Source organism: Desmodus rotundus, chromosome 1 (genome assembly GCF_022682495.2).
Source record: "Desmodus rotundus isolate HL8 chromosome 1, HLdesRot8A.1, whole genome shotgun sequence".
NCBI lineage: Eukaryota > Metazoa > Chordata > Mammalia > Chiroptera > Phyllostomidae > Desmodus > Desmodus rotundus.
The window spans coordinates 182125483-182145750 of NC_071387.1; the positions used below are offsets into that span (position 1 = coordinate 182125483).

A 20268-nucleotide genomic window follows, 5' to 3' on the forward strand; every position below is an offset into this window, starting at 1 on the left:
GGAGAGCTGCTGCAAGAGGATGGCGACTCTGAAACCGTGAGCGTATCTTCCAGGGAAGAGCTTCCAGGAGAGCTGTTTGCACAGCCAGCTTAAGAACAGACAAGGATACGGGGAATCCTGGGCACGCTTTTGGCTTGTAGCCTGGTGGGGGGCAGGAGATGTGCTGGCTCTCGTGGGAGAGCAGGGCTCCGAGCAGGAGGGCCCCCAGCCCCCTGAAGCTGGGACCCTGTAAAGAAAAACCTGTTTCTCTCAGCACGAGTTGTCGGGTCACGCATCAAGGTGACATGTGGATGGGCCCGTGTGCTCAGTTACCTGTACATTGAGAATAAAGAAGAAAAGACACCTCTGCAAGTGGCCAAAGGTGGCCTGGGTTCACACTCAAGGGAACGGGGGAAGGTTGAGCAGATTGGATTTACTCTTACTTCGCACGTGTTGCGGTGGTCCTCAGTGTCCTGGAAACAAATGCACTTGGGCATAAGACATTGTCTATTAAAGATGGAGTTTTTTCACGTTCGAAATCACATTTTGAATATTGTTCCTGTTGAGATATTTGCTCTAATTTGCTTTCCAGGACTTGAATAACTGTTGATAGTGTTCTACTACTGTTGTACATTCTATATAGAATTTTGGTTAATTTTGAGTAAGCGACTCCGTGGCTATTGTGTGACTCCAGCACTTTGCCGTGAACCGTGCGTCCTCCTCTGAGGCGGAACAGCCTCCACAGCCTCCAGCCAGTAGTTCTGCCAAATGTTTGTAGGTAGATTCTAGAACGTTTCTTCCGTATGATTGAAACAAGTCCTTACTCATTTTTCAAGTTTACTCAGAGGCCTATACCAAAAATTTCTGTTTTTTTAAACAGTATGTTTAATTTATTTTTGTTATCGGAGGAATACTTTTATGTTTTAGAGGACCAAATCTTCAATTGGAGGGCCTGCTATTCCAAGTTTGGCATTCATAAGTACTAATATAAAGAAAAATCATAGCCTGTGTACTCAGGTATCTTTTTAATGAGCTATTTCTTTCCATAAAAAGTGTTGTTTTTAAAAAGGAAGTTTTGAAGTACCTATATTAAGTCATCCTATATTAAAAAGAATGTAAAACTTAACAGGCTGTTACAAAAATGCCCCTTGATTTGTATTTCAGAAACTAAAAAAATAAAATGTTGAGACAATTTTCAAAAGTGGCGAAACTTCCATTTTCTGGAGTGTTTTCCCAACCCCTTGAGATTTTGCTTACCAGAAATTGTTGTCAGTTTGGTTCAAGTCAACTCATAGAAACTCTACAGGCTGGGCGGTTCCCCGCGTTGACAGGGACTGGTGGAGCCACCCAGCTGTCCTTCCCTGATGTCGTCGGAAAGGCAGGTCTGCAGGGAGTGGGCTGGGTCTCCGACCAAAGTTGGTGGGTCCTTTATCCGTCACATACAGAGAATGTTGAGGCAACAGGTTTGTTTTTTTTTTTCTTCAGAGAAAAAGTGGTTTTATTCATAAGGAAACCAGATGAGGAGACCAGAGAGGAAGCTCAAATGAATCTCTCCAATAAAGACTTGAAGCAAATTTAAAGAATAAGCTGAGGAGGGGCTACGCATAATTACTAATTCCAATTCAGGGGGTCTGACTGGATAGTTTTGGAACGAAACCACCTAAGGTAAGGACTGTGAAGGATGCCAGGAGGGAACTAAGGAATTCCAGCATGGCAGAGTTCGATGGGTCAGTCCTGTATGTGTCCATATTGGGCTGGGCACCAGATCTTCCTCACTGACGGGCCTCTGCCTTCTGGATGGGCTCTCGATGGGAAGCAGAGTCACCTCTGTTACTTTGGTTCCATGAGTCTTGGTTCCACTGTGTTCTCTAGGTCATTTTTGAGTCATGTGACTGTAATTGGGCCTGCGCAAGCCTCTGGGCCCAACTTGATCTGGCTGGTCTGGTGGTCTTCTGAGTGTTGTGACGAGGTCTGGTGTTATCTCCTGAAAAACACTAAAAAAAAAAAAAAAACAACCAAAAATACAAAAAAACAACGAAAGAAAGAGAGGGAGAGAGAGAGAGAAAAAACTATAGGGTATGGTTTCAGTGTTGGTGCTGGGTTTCAGCAGTGAGGCAGAGACATGCCACCCCATCCTCCCAGCCCACCCTGGGCTCCCAGGGAGTGAGGATGAGCAGGAGGGTGCTGGGCAGCTCCTCCAGGTTCTGCTCCCTTCTGTCTCTGCAAAAGAGCCTTGTGAAGGTGTTGGGCCACCTGCCAGTCCTGGATTCCCTGGACCAGTAAGGGTGTTGTCAGGACCCTAGAGGCAGGGAGGCTTTGTGTGTGCACGTGGAGGGCGGGTCCCAAGAGGTATCCAGCCCAGCCCAGAGACCAGACTCTGCAAGGGTATCATAGCAGAGTCCCCAACACCATACAGGTGAGAACATTGAGGCCTCCGAGGGATGCCCCTGGTGAGCCTGCTGGCCCCTCCCACAGAGCTGCCCCAGCCCTGGAGATCTCTAGAGGCAGAGAAAACCCAAAGATGCTGTGTGGTGACAACTCTAGCCCTTCCCCTTCTAGGAGCCGTGGAAATTGCTCAGACTGCCTAATTTGTTGTTGGCTGCAGTCGGATGTTTGAGTGTGAATCTCCAGTCCAGGAATCTGTGTGTTAGGATGCACAGCACCAGCAGGTCAGAGTCGTGTCTTTGCCGGGAGAGCTGTGATCTTAACTAAATTTATCCTGAATTTCCTGCTGTGCCAGATCCGTCTCGACTTTGACCTTTAACAACACGGCTCCTTGGGTTATGTAACTGCACCACACTGGGTGTGAGTTGAAGGCAGTGACAGGAGATCATGTGCACAGGACAGAAGAGCTTTCTTCCTGCTCCAGGACAGCTGCTATCTGCAGCTGTGGCAAGGTGGGGGTGCGGGTGGGCTCCACTCCCTCCTCCAGCCTCTCTTTGAGACAGGGCCCTATTCCCACATTCCCTGCACCCCAACAAAACTTACCCATCCTGGGCCCATTGCTTCCTCTGCAAGGAGCTGGCAGATTGATCCAAATGAATTTCAGTTAAGATGTAAGGCCCATGAGAAAGCCAAGGGGTCAGTGTGCCACCCTGGCTCTCCTTACACTCACCTGAGACACTCATAAACCAATCAATCATTGCTGCTTGGCCCCATTCCCAGAGATTAGGATTTGGTTGAGTTGGGGTCCAGCCTAGATGCAAATGTTTTAAAACTCCATTGGTACTTTGGCTGTGCAGTCAGGGCTGAGCTCCCCTGATGGAAGGCATTACTTTCCCAGGTAACATTTGTCCTGCAGAAGCCTCGGAGCCTTCACTTCCTGAGTCTATAAACCAAGAAGGTTTATACGACCTCCTCAATCTGCTCGTCCCAATGTTTTAGGAATGCCGTGGGGTGCTTAACAGTGCTTGAGGCCACAAACACTGCCCTAAGTGGCATTTTAATTTTGGTTGTGTTATACCTGCATCTACCAACATGCCTTCAGGAAACTTTCTCAATTCCTGCTGAGCTCACTTACACATTGCTTCTTGTTTTTCTAATCATCATGCAGCCCCATGAATTTTCACCCCTGTTACTAACTGTGGGGGAGTTTGCCTGCAGAGCCCCCCATCTGCCGCAGATGAAAATAAGTCTACCAAGACATGATCTGCTTGGGGAGGAAAGGTGGCTGATCTCTCAAAGGAGAAGGACCAAGAGTCTTTTCCTCAATGGGCTTTTATTGGGTTCAGTTGGCACGGGAATACAGGTAAAGCTCATCAATCATTGTTAGGCAGTAAGGATCAAACTATATAACATATAAAGAACTCTGAGGGTTTATTCTGAGTCAGGGTCAGTTAGCTAAAGGGCCATAAAACTTTGGGAAACAAACTCATTGCATGCTTGGACCCTTATCAGAAAATTGAGGGCATTCTTAGCAAAGCAGGTTTCACAAGGTTTTATGCATTCTTTCTTAGTCTTGATCGCCCCAAGCAATCCGCCTTTTCCAGCACAGGGCTGCACTGCCCTCTGGCATTGTTTCAGGCTTAAGTCAGGCAGGGGAAGTAAGGCAGCCAAGAGATTAGGAGGCTTCTTGCAGACAGAATGAGGACTCAGGCTATATCAAAGCTGAGGGGCAAGGGTCCATCACCCCCTTTTTCTATAGCCCCCCAAGTCCTTCCCTGAGGGCTTCTTTGTGACCATGCCTGTCTTAGGTCGTCCCTCCCTTGAGGAATCTTATCTGTCATTGGCTAACCGGTCAAGCTCAGAGCCAAGCAGGGTGAAGTAAAGGGGGCAGAGGTGGCGCCCCTGCCAGGGAGATAAGCTTTGTCTCCTTAGTGGCTTATGGTCCCAAGGTCTCTGACTTAGCCTTAGCCATGGGGTGGTTACAGCTTCTGAAACCAGGCAGGGCAGTTCCCCAAAACTAATCACTTAGCCAGAACAAGACACAGAGCTTTGTCAGGCCCCTGGAATTCCTCCTTGTACAGTAAGTCCTCAGCATCATAGATGGTTCTTGGAACTGCAGTGAAACAACAGATATTGAAACTAATTTTAGCCTACGCTAATTGACGTAAACCTGAGTTAAGTTCCTATGGCATCTCATTGATGTCAGAACAAAATGACGTTGAACAAAAAATGATGTTATTTGAGGAACTGCTGTATTTCCTTTAGGTCACTACTCCTATTCTCCAAGAGTAATATCTATCTCAACCTTTATTATTATAGATTGGCTTTGCCTGGTCTTGAACTTGACCTAGGTGGCATCACACAGGACCTTTTTTTCCTATATGGCTTCTTTCACTTTACCATGACTTTGAAATTTATTCGTGTTGTTACAGACATCAGCAGTGCATTCTCTTTCATCACTGTGTGCTGTGGACTGAGTGTTTGTGTCCCCCAATATTCATATGTTGAACCTTAAATCTCCAATATGATGGTATCAGGAGGCGGGGCCTGTGGAAGGTGATTGCCATATTTTGCCGTGTATCATGCACTCCTGTGTGTGATGCACACCCACGTTTTTGGCCCAAACTTTCAGGGAGAAAAACTCTTTCATTTTAATTTTTTAATTCAATTTTTAATTTATTTAGAAACAAAACTGATTATCATGTTCCAGGTTATTATTTTTCATACATATATCATTATTGCTTTCTAGAGTTAGACTTTTAATACCTAAGCACAAATAAAAGAATTAAAAACATTTATGGAGGTATGGAATTAGTACTAGCCAAGTATAATGTGTATCCTTACTTTTCCCTCAAAAGTTTGGGCAAAATGTGTGCATTCTACATGGCAAAGTCCAGTGAATCATGAGGGTAGAGAGCCCATGAATGGGATTGGTACCTCGATGAGGGGATGAAGGGACCGAGCTGTCCTCGCTCTCTTCCCTGTAGGAAGACAATGAGAAGTCAGCCATCTGCAAACCTGGAAGTGGGTCCTCACCAGACAGTGAATCTGCTGGAGCCTTGATCTTGAATTTCAAGCTGCAGGAACTGTGATAAATGTTTAAGCTACCCAGTCTGTGCTATTCCATCATAGCAGCCCGACCTAAGACACTGTTTCACATTCCGTTACCCTAATATAACCTGAAAAGGTTTATCCTTTCTCTGGATGTACACTTGAGTTTGTACATCCATTTGGGGGTATTTTAAAGCTGCTAGGAAGATTCTCATATTTATCTCTAATTTTTAGCAAACAGTCTTAACTTGGAATTATTTCATCAGAACTTGGAAATGCTGGTCTGGGCACTCAGGAGGAATATTGTACAGGAAATGGGCCCCCAGGAAATCTGTTTGGTTTTGAAGCAATGTGAACAATGAATCATGATCACCGCATTCAGATTTAACTAAGCTGTGGGGGTTTAAAGATGTGGTTGGCCACTGCTGTACTACCTGAAAAATGGACACATGGAGTTTGTCGCGGGCAGCAGGAAGTGGCACTGCCACGGCTCTTCCCGATCCTGGAGGTGGATGCGATGGGGCTGAAAGCGGCAGGAAGATGAGGTGGAAGCAGAGGGTAAATTACATTGCTGGAACTTACATGCATCATGGATGTGTGCCCCACAGCATGCAAGGGCAACCCCGCACACTCTGAACTGTGCTTCCTGCTCAGTGAGTGTTTACAGATGATTTTAGAAAACCATAGTTATGGCTAATGACTGCATTTTCTAAAATTTCTCTCTGTCTATGGCTGCTTTGGGGCAAGTGAACTGGCCTTGACTTCCATCCTTGCTCACTTACTTAATGCAGGAAATATGTGGAAGCCTTGTCAGATGCAAGAAAGGAGCTGAGTCTTATTACCCAGCCCACACTTCTCACTGCCTCCATCACCCGCCACTGGGTGCACCTGTTCTCCTGAGAGAAGGGAAGGAGGCCAGCATCATGCTGGTGGACTCCCATGTTCCCTGCACCGGAGGGCAGGAGCAGGAAGCTGCAGGTACCCTGGGTGCCAACATTGCCGTCTCTGTCCCTCTGTATATTACCCCATTGGACGGGAATTATTTCTCCACTTCTATCTATCACATTGGGCTTGGTACAACTGACGCTGCATCTTATAATCTGCCGATTATCTCAGCTGGAGGGGATCGCTCCCACTTTTTTGCTCCTAAAGCACATGGCCAGCATTTAGGGATCACACTACTTGTTACCGTGCTCACGACAGTATTCTCTCTCTGCTTCATGGTGCAGCTTCAGGAGGGTGGTCTGTTCTAGCTGTTAGGAGAGCAGGTTCTGGATGCAGGCTTCCTGCTACAAATCCCTGCATCTGCTCTCATGAGCTATACAGAGGGCCAGCTAACTTTCCCGTCTGTAAAATGGGCCAGATCTTGGTAACAACTCAGAGTTTTTGAGTACTGTGTTGCCGCTGTTCAAGGTCAGACAGGTTCACATGGGATTTAGACAGACAGAAGAAAAGTCGTGGAGCTGTCGGGAAGCCTGACATGCCTTCATTATGGGGTGGGGCAAGCCACGCACGCTGCAAGCCATGTGTCCCCCAGCGTGTTCCTGCATGTCACTGCATGTCACACAGCAGGAAGTCCCAATTTCCTTATATACTACTTGCAAACAAAGCTGGCAGGGAGCCAAAATATTGTGTGACACAGAGTGATTCTGCACATGCGGGCGCACTCAGTGTCATGGGAACATAGTTTATCAGACCCAGTCTCAAGGCTATGAGAACACAGCTTATCTTAGTTCCCCAGACATCTGTGTGAGGGAGCTAGACTGCCCCGTTTACCCTATAAACATTAAACAAGTCCATACATGTAAATTAATTAATATATCCAAAGCATTTAGAGTATACTGAGTATTCAATAATACTGGCTGCTACTTTTACTACTTTAATTAATACACACATAGCATTACCCTTTAAATATACGTTGCTTTTTTCTTACTTGATTGTCATCTCTTTGGTGATAGAGATTACATCTTACCTGCAGAGACAGGCACCCCAGTGGGGTGTTAGGAGGGTCACTGAGAGCATTTTTAGTGGAACAGCCTCCAGGTCCCCAGGAAAAAATACCCAAGGGGACTTTGTGAATGCTGGTTGGGCTTCCAGAACTACAGGGATCTTAATCACAAATTGTGACCATCAAGGGCTGAGGGTCACCGGGGTGCGTGTGCTCACCTGCAGGCCTGCTTATTTGGGGTTTCCTCATGCAAGAACTCTGATGCCTGTGGAAGGGGACCCTGAGGAAGGAAGGGGGGGCAGGGAGCTGGCAGTCACAGTAGGACACAGATGGGGACTGGAAACTCTGCCGCTGCCATGATGCCCTGCGCATGAACTGCCCTGAGGCTGGTAAGTGGAGGAAACCCAGCTTCCTGTTTCACTTTCCAGGGGACCATCACTGATGCTCAAAAAATGTATCTGCGGAATAACTGAATTCAGTGGCTTGAAGAGGAAGGGCTGCTAGGAGTCGGCCCTTCCCTGACTACCGCAAACCCAAGCAAGGCTCGCCTGTTGCTTGCCCTTGATTGAGGGTGGTCTCAGCCAGAAACCTGTGGGTGGTGGCAGTGCCAGGCCAGATGGCAGAGCCTGGCTGTGAGTACAACACTTACAGCTCTGCCCAGATGCAGTGTCAGCTGCAGGACAGCTAGCTGCCCGCGAGCCAAGGAGTTGCGTTTACACAGGGAGATAAACCAAGTTGTGGAAACAACGTGATTGGAGGCAAGAAGCCGTCTGTCTCACAGTCTCAGGGCATGAGAGACTCATGGCTCAGGACTCTCCACACAAACAAATAGTTGTTAAAAAGTACTTAAGGAAAACAAATAAACTGGCAAATGTTTATAAAATATTTATAAGATACAGGGCCTCTTTATATGAAAGAATTTATTTATTAATTTTTACTCCAGGAAGAGCTATTTTTGGAGCCAATGAAATTGTTCTGGAGGATTAAACACACACACACACACACACACACACACACAAGAAAGCCAAGACTTTAGTTATAGTGATTTAATTATTTATTTTTTTGGAGAAGGAGCTTACAAAAGCTATTTGCACTTTTAATTTTTTTGCCAACAACCTCCCCCACCCCCCACATTGACAGAAAAGGTGAACTTATCTGACTCAACAGATAAAGAAAAAAAAAGTTTAGGAAGAAATCAGGCTAAGATAAAATCACTTGGTTCTTTGATATTTTTATTTTATGATGTAAAACCCAGTAATTCAGACTTGTTATACTAGTAAATGAATAAACATCTTGGTTTGTAGAACGTTTTAAAATGACTAGTGTTTATTTCCCTTTGTCCCACGTTTCATGGAATTATTGCAACCTCCAGGTTACCTCCTTGATCACTGACGGTAGCCAAAGGGAGAGGACAGAGCGGAGCTGCTAGAGCAGCGGGTGATTCTGGACCGCTGCGAAGAGGGAGCAGCGGAAGACGAGGGGCTCTGCGCATGGGCTGCGGATGCTGCGTGTGGAGTCACAGGCCAGTCCCCCGAAGCACTGTCTTCTCTGTGTTGTTCCTGGGAGGGGCTCTTGGCCAGATGGTTCAGAGAATATGTATACAAGTCCTGCAGGGAGTGTGGCCGACACTTTTCCCTTTCTGTCCTGAAGTTCCTATCCTGTGGGGCATCAGCCCAGCACATGGAGGAAGGCCCAACTCCATCACTCAGCCCCAGAGGGTTGAAGGCATGGGGGTGGATGAACTGTGTGGACCAGAGCCTAGTACCAGAGAACAGTCACCCTGATGCCTCACAAGACCCCACCTCAGCTCCGGACGTCACCCACTGCCCCGCTGGGGAGGCTCTCTTAGGTTGCAATTCCTCAGCCCCGGGGCACATGGGCAAACTCCTGCCTCAGGCTCATTAGTCTCCACCATCTTTCTCAGTTCCTCCAGGCACAGAGTGTCTGGACCTCCCCTGAAGTTTCTCCGGTGACCATCTGGACCAGAGATCTGAGTTGCCCCAGTTTTGGGGGCTGACACTATCTGAAGACAATGACTAGGAGAGGCAAGCTGAACCCCCACAGTTCTTCTTCTGTTTTTATCCTCCCAATGTGCCAGGCTGCCCCTGCCCCGGGCCAAGTCCACCAAACCGTCTGCACCTCCATGTTTTGGTTTTTTATCTCCAGAATTCTCTAGCTTAATCTTGGCCAAGGGAGCTTGGGGTCATGCTAGTGCAGCATTTGGTAGGAGCCAGACACCTTCTAGACAAAGAAAAGATCATCAAAGTTCTTTGATTAGAGCCTCAGTTGTTTGTACATAATTAAGTTCTACAAAGACTTTGTTTCCAGAGAGATAAACATAGCTGGCACCAACCCAGCCTCAGGCCTGATTCACATTTCGTAATAATTTGAACAGAGTTTGAGATGTTTTATAATATATTACAGTATATCTTTGAATCATTCATTTTTAATAAAAACAAAATGGCACATTGGCTGTGGTCATTCTCAAGGTGATTTATATGGGAGAGTATGAAACAGGTCTTCCTTCCAGATAAAGTTAGTGGGCAAATGTCTCTGCCTAAGACTCTGACAGTTAAGCTTATGGAAGTGTCCTTGAAATGCAACTGGACACCTTGGGGGAGGTTTCAGCTCCTGGTTGCCATTTTAGAACTTAATTTTGGTCTCAAAAAAATAATTCTTGCATCTATAATTTCCCAAACTTGAACTCTGCAGGGCAGGAAGCAAGATCATATTTTTATTTCTAAATTTCCGCCTCGAGACAGTTAACTTAAGGGAATGATGAAGAGTGTGTGCAAGGCAGCTTCAGAGGTTCCTATGAGATCATTAAAGAAATTTATCACTAACTGAAGGTCATAATTTTTACATTTTGAAAGATGTGAAAACATAAAGTATAGAGGCATAGACATCTATGGTTGAACAAATGGTAACTCTTGGCAACGTCCCTCCACACTATTGTGTTTATGTTATGTTTTGCGCTTTTCTCTATTTAATGAGTTTTTGAAAATGGAGACAAAGAATTTACAAAGCAATCATGATCATGCCTTTGCTGACTATTCTACAGCACTGCTGGACAGACAAAATAATGGAAGGGCAAGGACGCAAGAGCTAGGAATCGGTCCGTTTGTGGATGGATGTGTGTCTGTCCACTCATCCCGAGACTGGCTTGGTCTTAATAACCACCTACTAATGTACATCAGGTAACCTGGCAAGATTTTAACATCAAACCATACAATCTTAGCATATGAAGGGCTTTGGGGTTACTGAGTCTGACACTGAGTTTATCTATGAGGAACTGAGGATCAGAGATGAAATGATGCTAATAAGGTCATGTCATTCTGGGGACACAGATTTGTTCCCTGAAAGTCACTGCTTGGATAAATTGAAAATTATAGCTGTGGGTCATGAAAAAGTTCTGAGAAATGAGAACTGCTTGAGAATGTGTGATAAATGGGAGCTTTGAAATAATCTACTTTCTAAATATTAACATCGAAACTGCTCAGCTGTAGTTTCCCAAATGCACAAGCCAGAGATGCAAATCAGTCTTGGCTGGCACCTGTCCATGTGCCCCCCGGGGAGCTCCTGGGGCTGTGAGGACCTAGATTATTGTAAGTGGCAGCATCACCTCCAGAGAAAAGGAAGTGGCATGGCATCTATAGTTGATGGATTTCTGCACACACTCAGGTAAGACATTCAGTTTCTTTTAAGCTCTGGGACTTCCAGATTCTTCAGCACGCCAGTGTGCAGTGTTCTCAAACTTATTTTTATTAAGTTGCGTATGACATACAACAGAATGTTGAATCTTTGCAACAACTCCTCCGTAAGGCAGATACCAGCTTACAGGTGAGGAAACTGAGGCACAGAGTTCCCTTAGGGACTCTCGTCAGTGGTGGCTGCTACTCAGTGGTGGTCAGGCTCAGCTCCAGAGCCCAAGCTGCTAACTCCTGGCCACTGTGGGTGCCATTGGTTCCCAGGCCTGCCTGTTTCTGGAGGTCAGTGTTTTCCTCACTTCCTGTCTCTGCAGCTTCATTCTCTGTGCTCTGGGCATTGTAATTTCTCCAGGGACTCACACAGCCCCCATCAGGGTCTTTAAACATGCTAGCCCCCCTTCGCTTTATTCCCAGTTAATACCTACTCACCCTTTAGATGTCAGCTGAAGGTCACTCCTCGGGAGGCCTTTCCTGATCCATCGGACTGAGTCAGGCTCTTCCGTGCTCACCACGGTGCCAGCCACTTATCACAGGTCTTATGCCCTTCCCTCCACCGCAGGCAGGGGGCAGGCCTGGTCTGCCGTACATACAGGGTGCCAAAGGCAGGGGCTTAGTATAGCAAAGATAAGTCTCCCACCTACTGGTTAGTCTCCCAGACTTACAATAGTGTAGAAGACTGGAAAATTCACTTGTTAGGTGGTGAGGTACTTGCCCTGTATCTTGAAGAGTTAACATATACTTAATGTTTATTGCGGCTTACGGTCTCCAGTCTCTCTCTGAAATGGAGGGCGCACATACAAATTGACATTTCTCTGTTTTCAAATAACAAAACTGTGTCCCAAAGTAGTAATCACAGCAGTAGCTCTCCTTGATCTTTATAGTTGGTGGTATTTTTAGATAGGTATTTTGATTATTTGGCACTTATTTAGTCAGAAGAAAAACAAACACCCTCCTATTAACACAGCTGACAAAAATTTACTTCACTCTTTTAACAACTTTAAAAGTGGCATTCTTATATAATGGAAGGGTTGTCCCTTATTTCTGGCTTTATGTGCTGTTTTCCTATCTTTCTCTACTATTTCACATGCTTCTCTGAGAGAACAAATAATCATGCAGACCCTTACCTGCAGCGACTGTGAGCCACAATGATCAAAGCTGATTGATAAAGCTGAAGATGCCAGATGTTACATAAGTGCTAAATTATTCATTGCTACTGTTCACCTCTTACCCCTTGTGAACTCTCTCTTGCAGTGGTAATTTTAAGATGGGAGTTTTTCTTCATATGGCTTAGGGAAAACTCAAAAATCAAAATTGAGCTTAGAAATTTTTTTAAAAAATATATTTGAAAGGCATCTTTATATGGCAAGTTGTTTTGCTCACACGAGGTTATCCAATGTCCATGTCCTTTGCAAGTGTTGACATTTTTGTCTGGCATTTTGTCATGATCGTCTCTCTCATTGGTAGTCACTGAGCAATTCTCAGAATCTAGTGGAAAGTGCATTGAAGATGCATGCCTGTTGGAGGCCTGGACCTACCACCTCTCACGTGCACAGAGCCAAGTTCCTGAGCGGGGGCCCTAGGTAAATGGGAGCCACCACTGACCTGCGAGAGTAGAGACGGGCACCTTACAAAACTTTGCCCTGCGGAAGAGGCTGGCTGTACTTTCAGACTTGCCAGTTCTCTCTGGGTCTTGGAGACTGGAAGACTTCCCTCACTACTAAGCAGGTGAGTAGTGTGTGAGTATCAGCAACAACTACATTTAGTCCCAACCTGTTTACTCCTGTTTGGCTGCAGGCCAACCCCTTGCTCACGTGTCCTTGGCTCAAGGAGACAAGATGAGATCTTTCAGAGCCACTTCAGATGGTCCCTCCTGAGGACATGCACTTGACACCACCCTTGGAAAAATGATGACCCCTTGGCTAGTTGATCCATTGTAACTGAGTGAGGACCTTAAAACAGTTTTGGTTTAGTAGAAAGGTCAACCAAAGAACCTTGGAATTACAAGAACCTCAGATCTGCAAAAACCTTTGGATAGGCCTCAGGACTTTTGAGATCAACATCGGGCTTGTTCAAGTATACAGGTACATATCCGGGTATAGTGTACATATATGTACATATACATATAATATGTGTATATATGTATATATAACACATGGCTATGTAGATGACCCTATTGAAAATGCGCAGATAGAACACCTAAATACAGAGAAACAATATAAAATTAGCAATTTATTAAACTTGGAGTGTTTAAAATTTATTTCAACTGTTTAAGTAAAAACAAAGTTACATGGTTTTACTCTGACATTCTAGGTCTTGACTAAAGTCTTGATCAAACATTGTAATTTGTGTGCCCAGGCCCAGGCACAGGTGTGCTGGAAGCCGCTCCCAATAGTTGGTTCACCAAAGCCACTGGGACCCTCTTCTCCACTCCACACTCAGTACCAGCAAGTCGGTAGCTTAAAATTGGCCGTGGTAGCATTATTTACACCACAGCCATCAGCAGAGACTACAAACCAGGTCCTTTCCATTCCCAGGAGAGCCCAGTGTTAAACCTTTACCAGCACACTGCTGCTTCTGACTTCCCGTATCTGGAAGAACCCAGCTCAATATGGAGGCTACAACCTCTGTATGTAAAACCTGGAACTCTCTTTTATATAAATTTGAGAAACATGGCAGTGATCGTGAAGGGTATGAGGAGCACCTGAAGGCAGAGGAGCCATTCTAACCCATGGGACACCTTTTCTGAGAGCCAGAGGAGGCCGCTGCCACAGGATCTTCTTTGTCATAGGTCCAGCACTGTGGTGCCAATCCTGGTGACATTTGGAACATGTACATGTGTTATCTTATGTTTTCCAGCTCCTTTTCAGAGCTGGAATGACAGTGTCAAAGCACACACGCTCTGGTGAGAAGAGAGGTTTGCAAATAGGCTCACCGATAACACTGCACGCTTCTTTGAGCATCTCAGGGCCGTGACCTGCAACTTTCCCATCTCACCTGTGGTTGAGCTGCTGGGCAGATACAGGCTATCTGATAATGATGTGGAGCTGACGCCTCCTCTAGAGGCACACAGCTGGGAAGCAGGGCCGCCTTGTGAGTGGATTTACTGATGGTTATAAAGACACTTCCACTTTCCTCTGACACCAGAATTCAGTAACACAAATGAGAGTTAATTTGTTTAAGGAGGAACCCGCTAATGAGTTACAAGCATTTTACAATGCACCCTTGACTGTATAACCATTACCTGCAGGGGTTTTTTTAGCAGCTTTATTGAATTACAATGGCCATAACATACACTTCATCCCTGTAAGTATGTAAGAATGAAAGTGCCGTGGTATTTTAGAAATACACGGTTGTACAACTATCACCACGATCCAGTTCACTTTTCATCACCCCCAAGAATTTCCTCCAGAGCCTTGGCAGTGAATCCTGCTTCCACTCCCAGCCACAGGCAACCACAGATCTTTTGGTTTCTATGTTGTTTGTCTGTTCTAGAAATTTTCACACAAATGGAATCATGTAAAATGTGCTCTTTCACGTCCAGCTTCCTTTAGCACAATGGGTTGAGATTCATCCATGCTGTTGCCTGTATCATCATGTTTTTTTCAGCTGCTGAGCAGCATTCATTGCAGGGATACACCACATCTTGCTACTTTGCCTATTGATGAGCATTTAGGTGGTTTCCAGTTTGAGGCTATAAAGAACGCTGCTGCTGTGAGCATTTGTGCAAAAGTCTCTGTGTGGACATGTGTGTTCATGTTTGTGGGGAGGGTAGATACCAAGGAGGAGAATGGCTGGGCTGTATGATGAGGGTAAGTTTTCTTTTTGAAGAAACTGCCAAACTGCTTTCCAAAGTTACTTGAAAATCATCTGTGATAGACGGTTATATAAGATTGCGGTTCACTAGTTCTTCTGGAAGCAATTTAAAATGCCCCGAAACATATTAGAGTTCAGCCAAGGCAATGAAGCCAAGACAGGGACTCCTGTGCCTGCGCGGGGACTTGGGATACATGAGGAAGCATCACTGGGAGGTGCTATTTCTCCATGAGAAGTGGCCGAGCCATCAGAACCTTAGCTCTAGTTAATTTTTCTCCTCTCTGTTCATAAATACGTTCCACTATTTATACTCCATGAAGAATTTTTGCAAGGCTTGCCTGGTGGTTTATTACTGTCTGTTGTTTTTCTTCTTTGTCATACCTTTAGATGTTCGAGCCGACCTCTTTGTCTCAGCAGTGGTACCTCACTAATATTCTTCCTCCAGGAGTTTATTTAGAAGGACGCTGCTTTTCCCTTCTCTTTTTTATATTCAGTAAAGTAATAGAGCGGTTTACAACTGATGAAGATTGCATTTTCTCATGGGTAGTGGTGTTAGTGAGGTTGAAATTCTGGATTAGACCCAATCCTTCCTCAACAACATCAAACTTAAAACATTTTTGAAAAATATTTTGCGATGAGGCATTTACTGCTCAGTGAACATCCACATGACTCCCAACTTTCCCAGCCCCTTGGAGTTAGGCGGTTAGGTTGGGCCACGAGGCAAGTTCAGGACAGCGAGCCAAGACCACAAGCATCAGTCCTGGGCTTTCTAAGCACGTGAGAGAGGGTGCATGACCCTGCACTCTCTCTTCTACTGAGGCAGTGAGCTGGGGCCCATGGGTCCCAGATGTAAGAAGCTGTAAGAAGCCACTGTTTGGAACCTCTGAGCCACTGTTTGGAAGCAGGAGTCCCTAGAAAGTGGACGACGTCATAGAAGATTTTGTGAGGGAGACAAACTGATGCTTATACACAAAATCACCGAGATTTCCAGATGAGTTTGCCACTACAGCACCTACCCTATTCTGACTACTACACAAAGCATTCAAATACTAGCAAATGCCACATTTCAAATAACTAATAAGGACAAATGCATAAATAAAAGAGGATTTGGCAATTTTAGCAGCTTTTTAAAAATCCAGAATCCTGGTGCTCAGAAAATGGAATTGGTGAAGTTTCTGGGAAGAAGCCTTTTAGGAAGAATCAAGGGCTAGCAGTGAGTGATGTTGTTTGACTTCATGTCAAATGGAGACAAAAAGTCTCCATTTTTGTTAAATCGGTACAGTTTCCAAGCATATCTAGAGTAATTTTAATATTTTTACTATGTAGAAATGAAAGGAAAAAATTACTGTCCTTTGACAAGAATACTAAAACAGGAAAAGGAAGGCATTTTCCACTAAAGTGTGAGAAAATTATTATCCTAAGTGGAAATACCAAGGAAACAGGCAGTACCAGAAGAGAAAGATAAACCTTTGTCTATACATGACTCTAAGCATGATTCATGAATCTTTTTAAGAGCCTAGAGCTGTTGAAAAGTTTGAATTAAACAGTTTTCTTTATTAGCCTCTAGGGGTCGCCATCATCCCATTACAGCTTGGTTGTTGAGCTACAGGCGAGAAACTGCAAAGACAGGCCGTCATGTATTTCCTTTAGCTACTCTTTAACTTTTACAGGTATTCCTATAGTTCTTGCATATTTCTTGTTAGATGCACACCTAAGTTTTTTAAATTCTTGTGACTGTGACTGGGACCTTCTTTTCCTGATTATACTTTGTAATTGCTTGTGACTAGTACATAGAAAATTGTCTTGGGGAATTTGTACTGGCTGCTGTAACAAAAGCCCCAGCTTTTCAGTACTTTAATACCAGGACGTTTTATTTCTTGTTCTTAAACAATTGATGTGAGTGGGCTTTCCTTTATCTGAGCCCTGATTTTAAGCCAAGTTGTTTCCATTCCAACCAGGCAAGGCTGAGAATTTCTGGACTCTATTCCCTGTACTTACTGCTTGCACACGAGCTCCTTCTTTCCTGCACTCATCTCTGTCTTCTGATTGCTTCCCAGAGAAGCTGTAGCTGGTACACGCCACTGACATTCTTTGTTCATCTTATTCTCTGGAGCCAAGGTCCACTAGCAGGTAGACTGCCTTCTAATAAATAAAAGCCAAGAATTTTATCAAATATCTTGCCACAAGATATTATTGAGCCAATTCCTCAGACTTCAATAACATTTTCTTTTCCATCTGACTGCTAACATAATGCTATATATTTAAGGTATTATTAGTTTTTAAATTGTGAGTATCCTCTTTCAAGTTACTAAGTTCTGTCTTAGGGTAATTAAAGTGAGCTCATGCAATAAATAATCTAAAAAGTTTCAGCAGTCTCAACATTGAAGCTATACTTCTTTCTTATGTCACAGGCCCAGCGGATTTATTCTAAGTGTGTTTTTTCTTTGTCATTTCTAGAAATTTGGTGCAACGATGTCTGATACTTTGATCCAATGCTGTCCTGTGAATTGGATTTGATCACCTTTAAAGTGTGATGCCCAGAATGCAACTCCGCACTCCTGGCCCTACCAGCTTTTGTGTCCTCGGACATAAATTACCGTGCAGGAAGTGAGTCCGCAGCTCCAACCTTACTTGTCAGTGTGAGCCTGGAATCATTGTACCTGGATGACCGTGTCCTTGGTAACTGGTGTTCCTGTCTTAAATTGGAAGCCTGTGAAGACTTGACATTTTAAGCTTTTTCTTTCTCACAAACAACATTGCTTCAGTTGGAAAAACTAGACTGTTCTTACCTTCTTTGCTTCCCAGTCTAGTTCTGTGGTATAAGAAGAACCTGAGACTAATCCCAGTGGTCCCCACTGGGAGCTTGGCCATGGCCTTGCCTCCTAGATGGAAGCAGCCCCTGACCCCAGGCACCTGCCATTCCCCCTGGGTATTCTGTGCTTCTTTGGCCTCTCACCCCACACACTATCCCACTGGCTTGTGGCCCCCACCCTCCTGAGATGCTCATGACCTAGCCCATGGAAACAAGGGCTCAGCACGGCTTTCTGAGTGCTTATTGGCTATGGCTCTTTCGTTTCCTCACGGGAAGGCATCTTAGAGGAGCTGGCTGCTCCCTGGGCTCACTGTCGCTCTTGCTCCTTCTCCTTCAGCTCATCCCTCTGGAGGCCTGAAACTGAGGTGTGGGGTTCTGTCCCCTCTGGACCCTCTGGGCTGATAATTGTCCAGGATGCTGAAGCTCTTGTTAAAGGGCAATGATCCTGGAGAGGGAGGCAAACCAGGTGAAGTCATTCCTTTCCACTAACACTTCAGCTGAAATTCATTCTCTTCTATGAGTAACATGAAGCTGTAAATTGGTACTGATTAACTCTGGGCACACAGAGAGGCCTCCTTTATGCACTGAGAGGATTCCCATAATTGAATTTTGCATATAACTGAAGGTTACTGCTTCCAGTGATAGCCTTCTGAGGGGTGTCAGAGTAAGGCTCTGAAATAATTAGAAATCATGGAGGGTAGGTGTTGGAGGGACAGGGCCAAAGAGGGCAGGAGGCCCAAGGTGGTGGAGGTGGGGGGAAACTCCAGAGCACACCAAGGAGAGGTCATGGTTACTTCTGACTTTTATTTCTAAGGGCCATTAGGAGGATGACAAACTGCCCTCTGATAACACAGCCCTGTTGCAGGCACTCTAGATGAGAGGCTTGTCCACAATTGGCTCTATATCATGTCAAAGCCTTAAAACATCGTTCAACACAATCGCATTCGACAGAGCCTTCACGGGGCCACCGGAGATTCTTTTCCACAATAGGAACTATGACAGCCTTACCACCACTGCAGTGGTTACTCCGGCCGATTTTCCTGGTGTCAGTGGGTAACTGACAACGCGAGACTGGCTCTGTTGGGTCACCTTTCCCTCCTGTCTCTTGCAGGAGACGCTGTCTGTACGTCACCCGGGAGAGGCGAGCCGCTGCGTCCCCGTGCACAGGACAAGCCGCAGCGCAGGCCGGCCCTCAGAAGGCTGTGGTAGGACATGTTCCTTCTCATTTTTTCTTCAGAGCCCTAGATGTTTGCAATGATAAAAACGAACACTTCGTGCAAAACAGTGTGTAAAAACACAGGCGCAGCGTGCATTTTTATATAAATCAGCAGAAGATAGAGAGCTTGTCTTGCTTACGCATGGTTCCTCCAAGAGATGTTTTCAAAAAAGAAAAGCAAAAGACCGGTTAGAAGAGTGATATCTATCTGTAAAAGTGGAAAGAAACATAAAAATTACCTGCTAACCACTGGGCTTGAACAAAATGTAACAAATCCAAGGAACGTTTTTATGTTTTGTTTTCCATTTGACCACATTTCTTCCTGAGGTTTCACATATGTATCAGATGGGAGAGATTAAAAACCCGGAACATGTGCAGAACAGAGGAGGAGGTAGGAAAGATGGCTCTTTCATTTTATCTCTTTTTTTCTCAGGAAAATTAATAGTTTAACATTTTCCTTTCTTATTTCTACTAGAAATCGATTTTCCTTAGAAACTAAATGAGTGAGAATCATATGTTTGCCTGAGTATCTTTTTTTAAAAGAAAGCCTCACCGAGGATATTTTTTCGTTGCTTTTAGAGAGAGGAAGGGAGGCAGAAAGAAAGGAAGAGAAACGTCAGTCGGTCGCCTCCTGTAGGTTCTCTGACAGGGGACTGACACTGCAACCCAGGCGTGTGCTCTGACAGGGGCTCAAACCCGCAGCTTTTCAGTGTGCAGGACGGCACTCCAACCAGCTGGGCCATGCTGGCCAGGGCTATTTTTCTCACTAGTACTTTGTCGTCTTCTCGCTTTCAAACCTGTGTCTTTTGTGTCCCCCCTCCAGTTCTTCAGTCTGTGAAATTCTGTCAGTTAGTTAGTTCAGGTGAATAAACCAACTAAATCAAGGGTCAGCAAGCTTTTCTTTAAGGGGTCAGAAAGCAAATATTTTCTGTTTTGTGAATAAGACAGTGTTTGTCACTGCTCAGCTCTGTCCTTACACAAGATGAAATGAATGGGCGTGGTTGAGTTCCAATAAAACTTCATTTATTGGTGCTGAAATTTCACTTTCATGTCATTTTCACATGTCACAAGATATTAATTGTGGTTTGATTTTTAATACCATTTTAAAATGTAAGAACCATTCTCATCTTACGGATCATATTAAAATGAATGATGGGCTGGATTGTACAAAATCATACCTTTGACCTAATTTACCTTTATGGGTATTCTAACAAACATTTAAATATTCAAAAACAGGAAGTAAATTTATTTGTTTTATTGAATATTTTTACCTTTGGTTACTGACCTCTGCCTTAGCTGACGATGCCAAGAATTTAAGTGTCACTCCCAGGGCTCTTAACTGTGGCTGCATGTCCCA

General features: G+C 44.8%; 1 pseudogene; it reads left to right on the forward strand.

Annotated features, from left to right (window-relative positions):
• LOC112320947 (26S proteasome non-ATPase regulatory subunit 10-like) overlaps positions 1–20268 on the forward strand; it is a 57196-nt pseudogene that overhangs the window by 7133 nt on the left and 29795 nt on the right.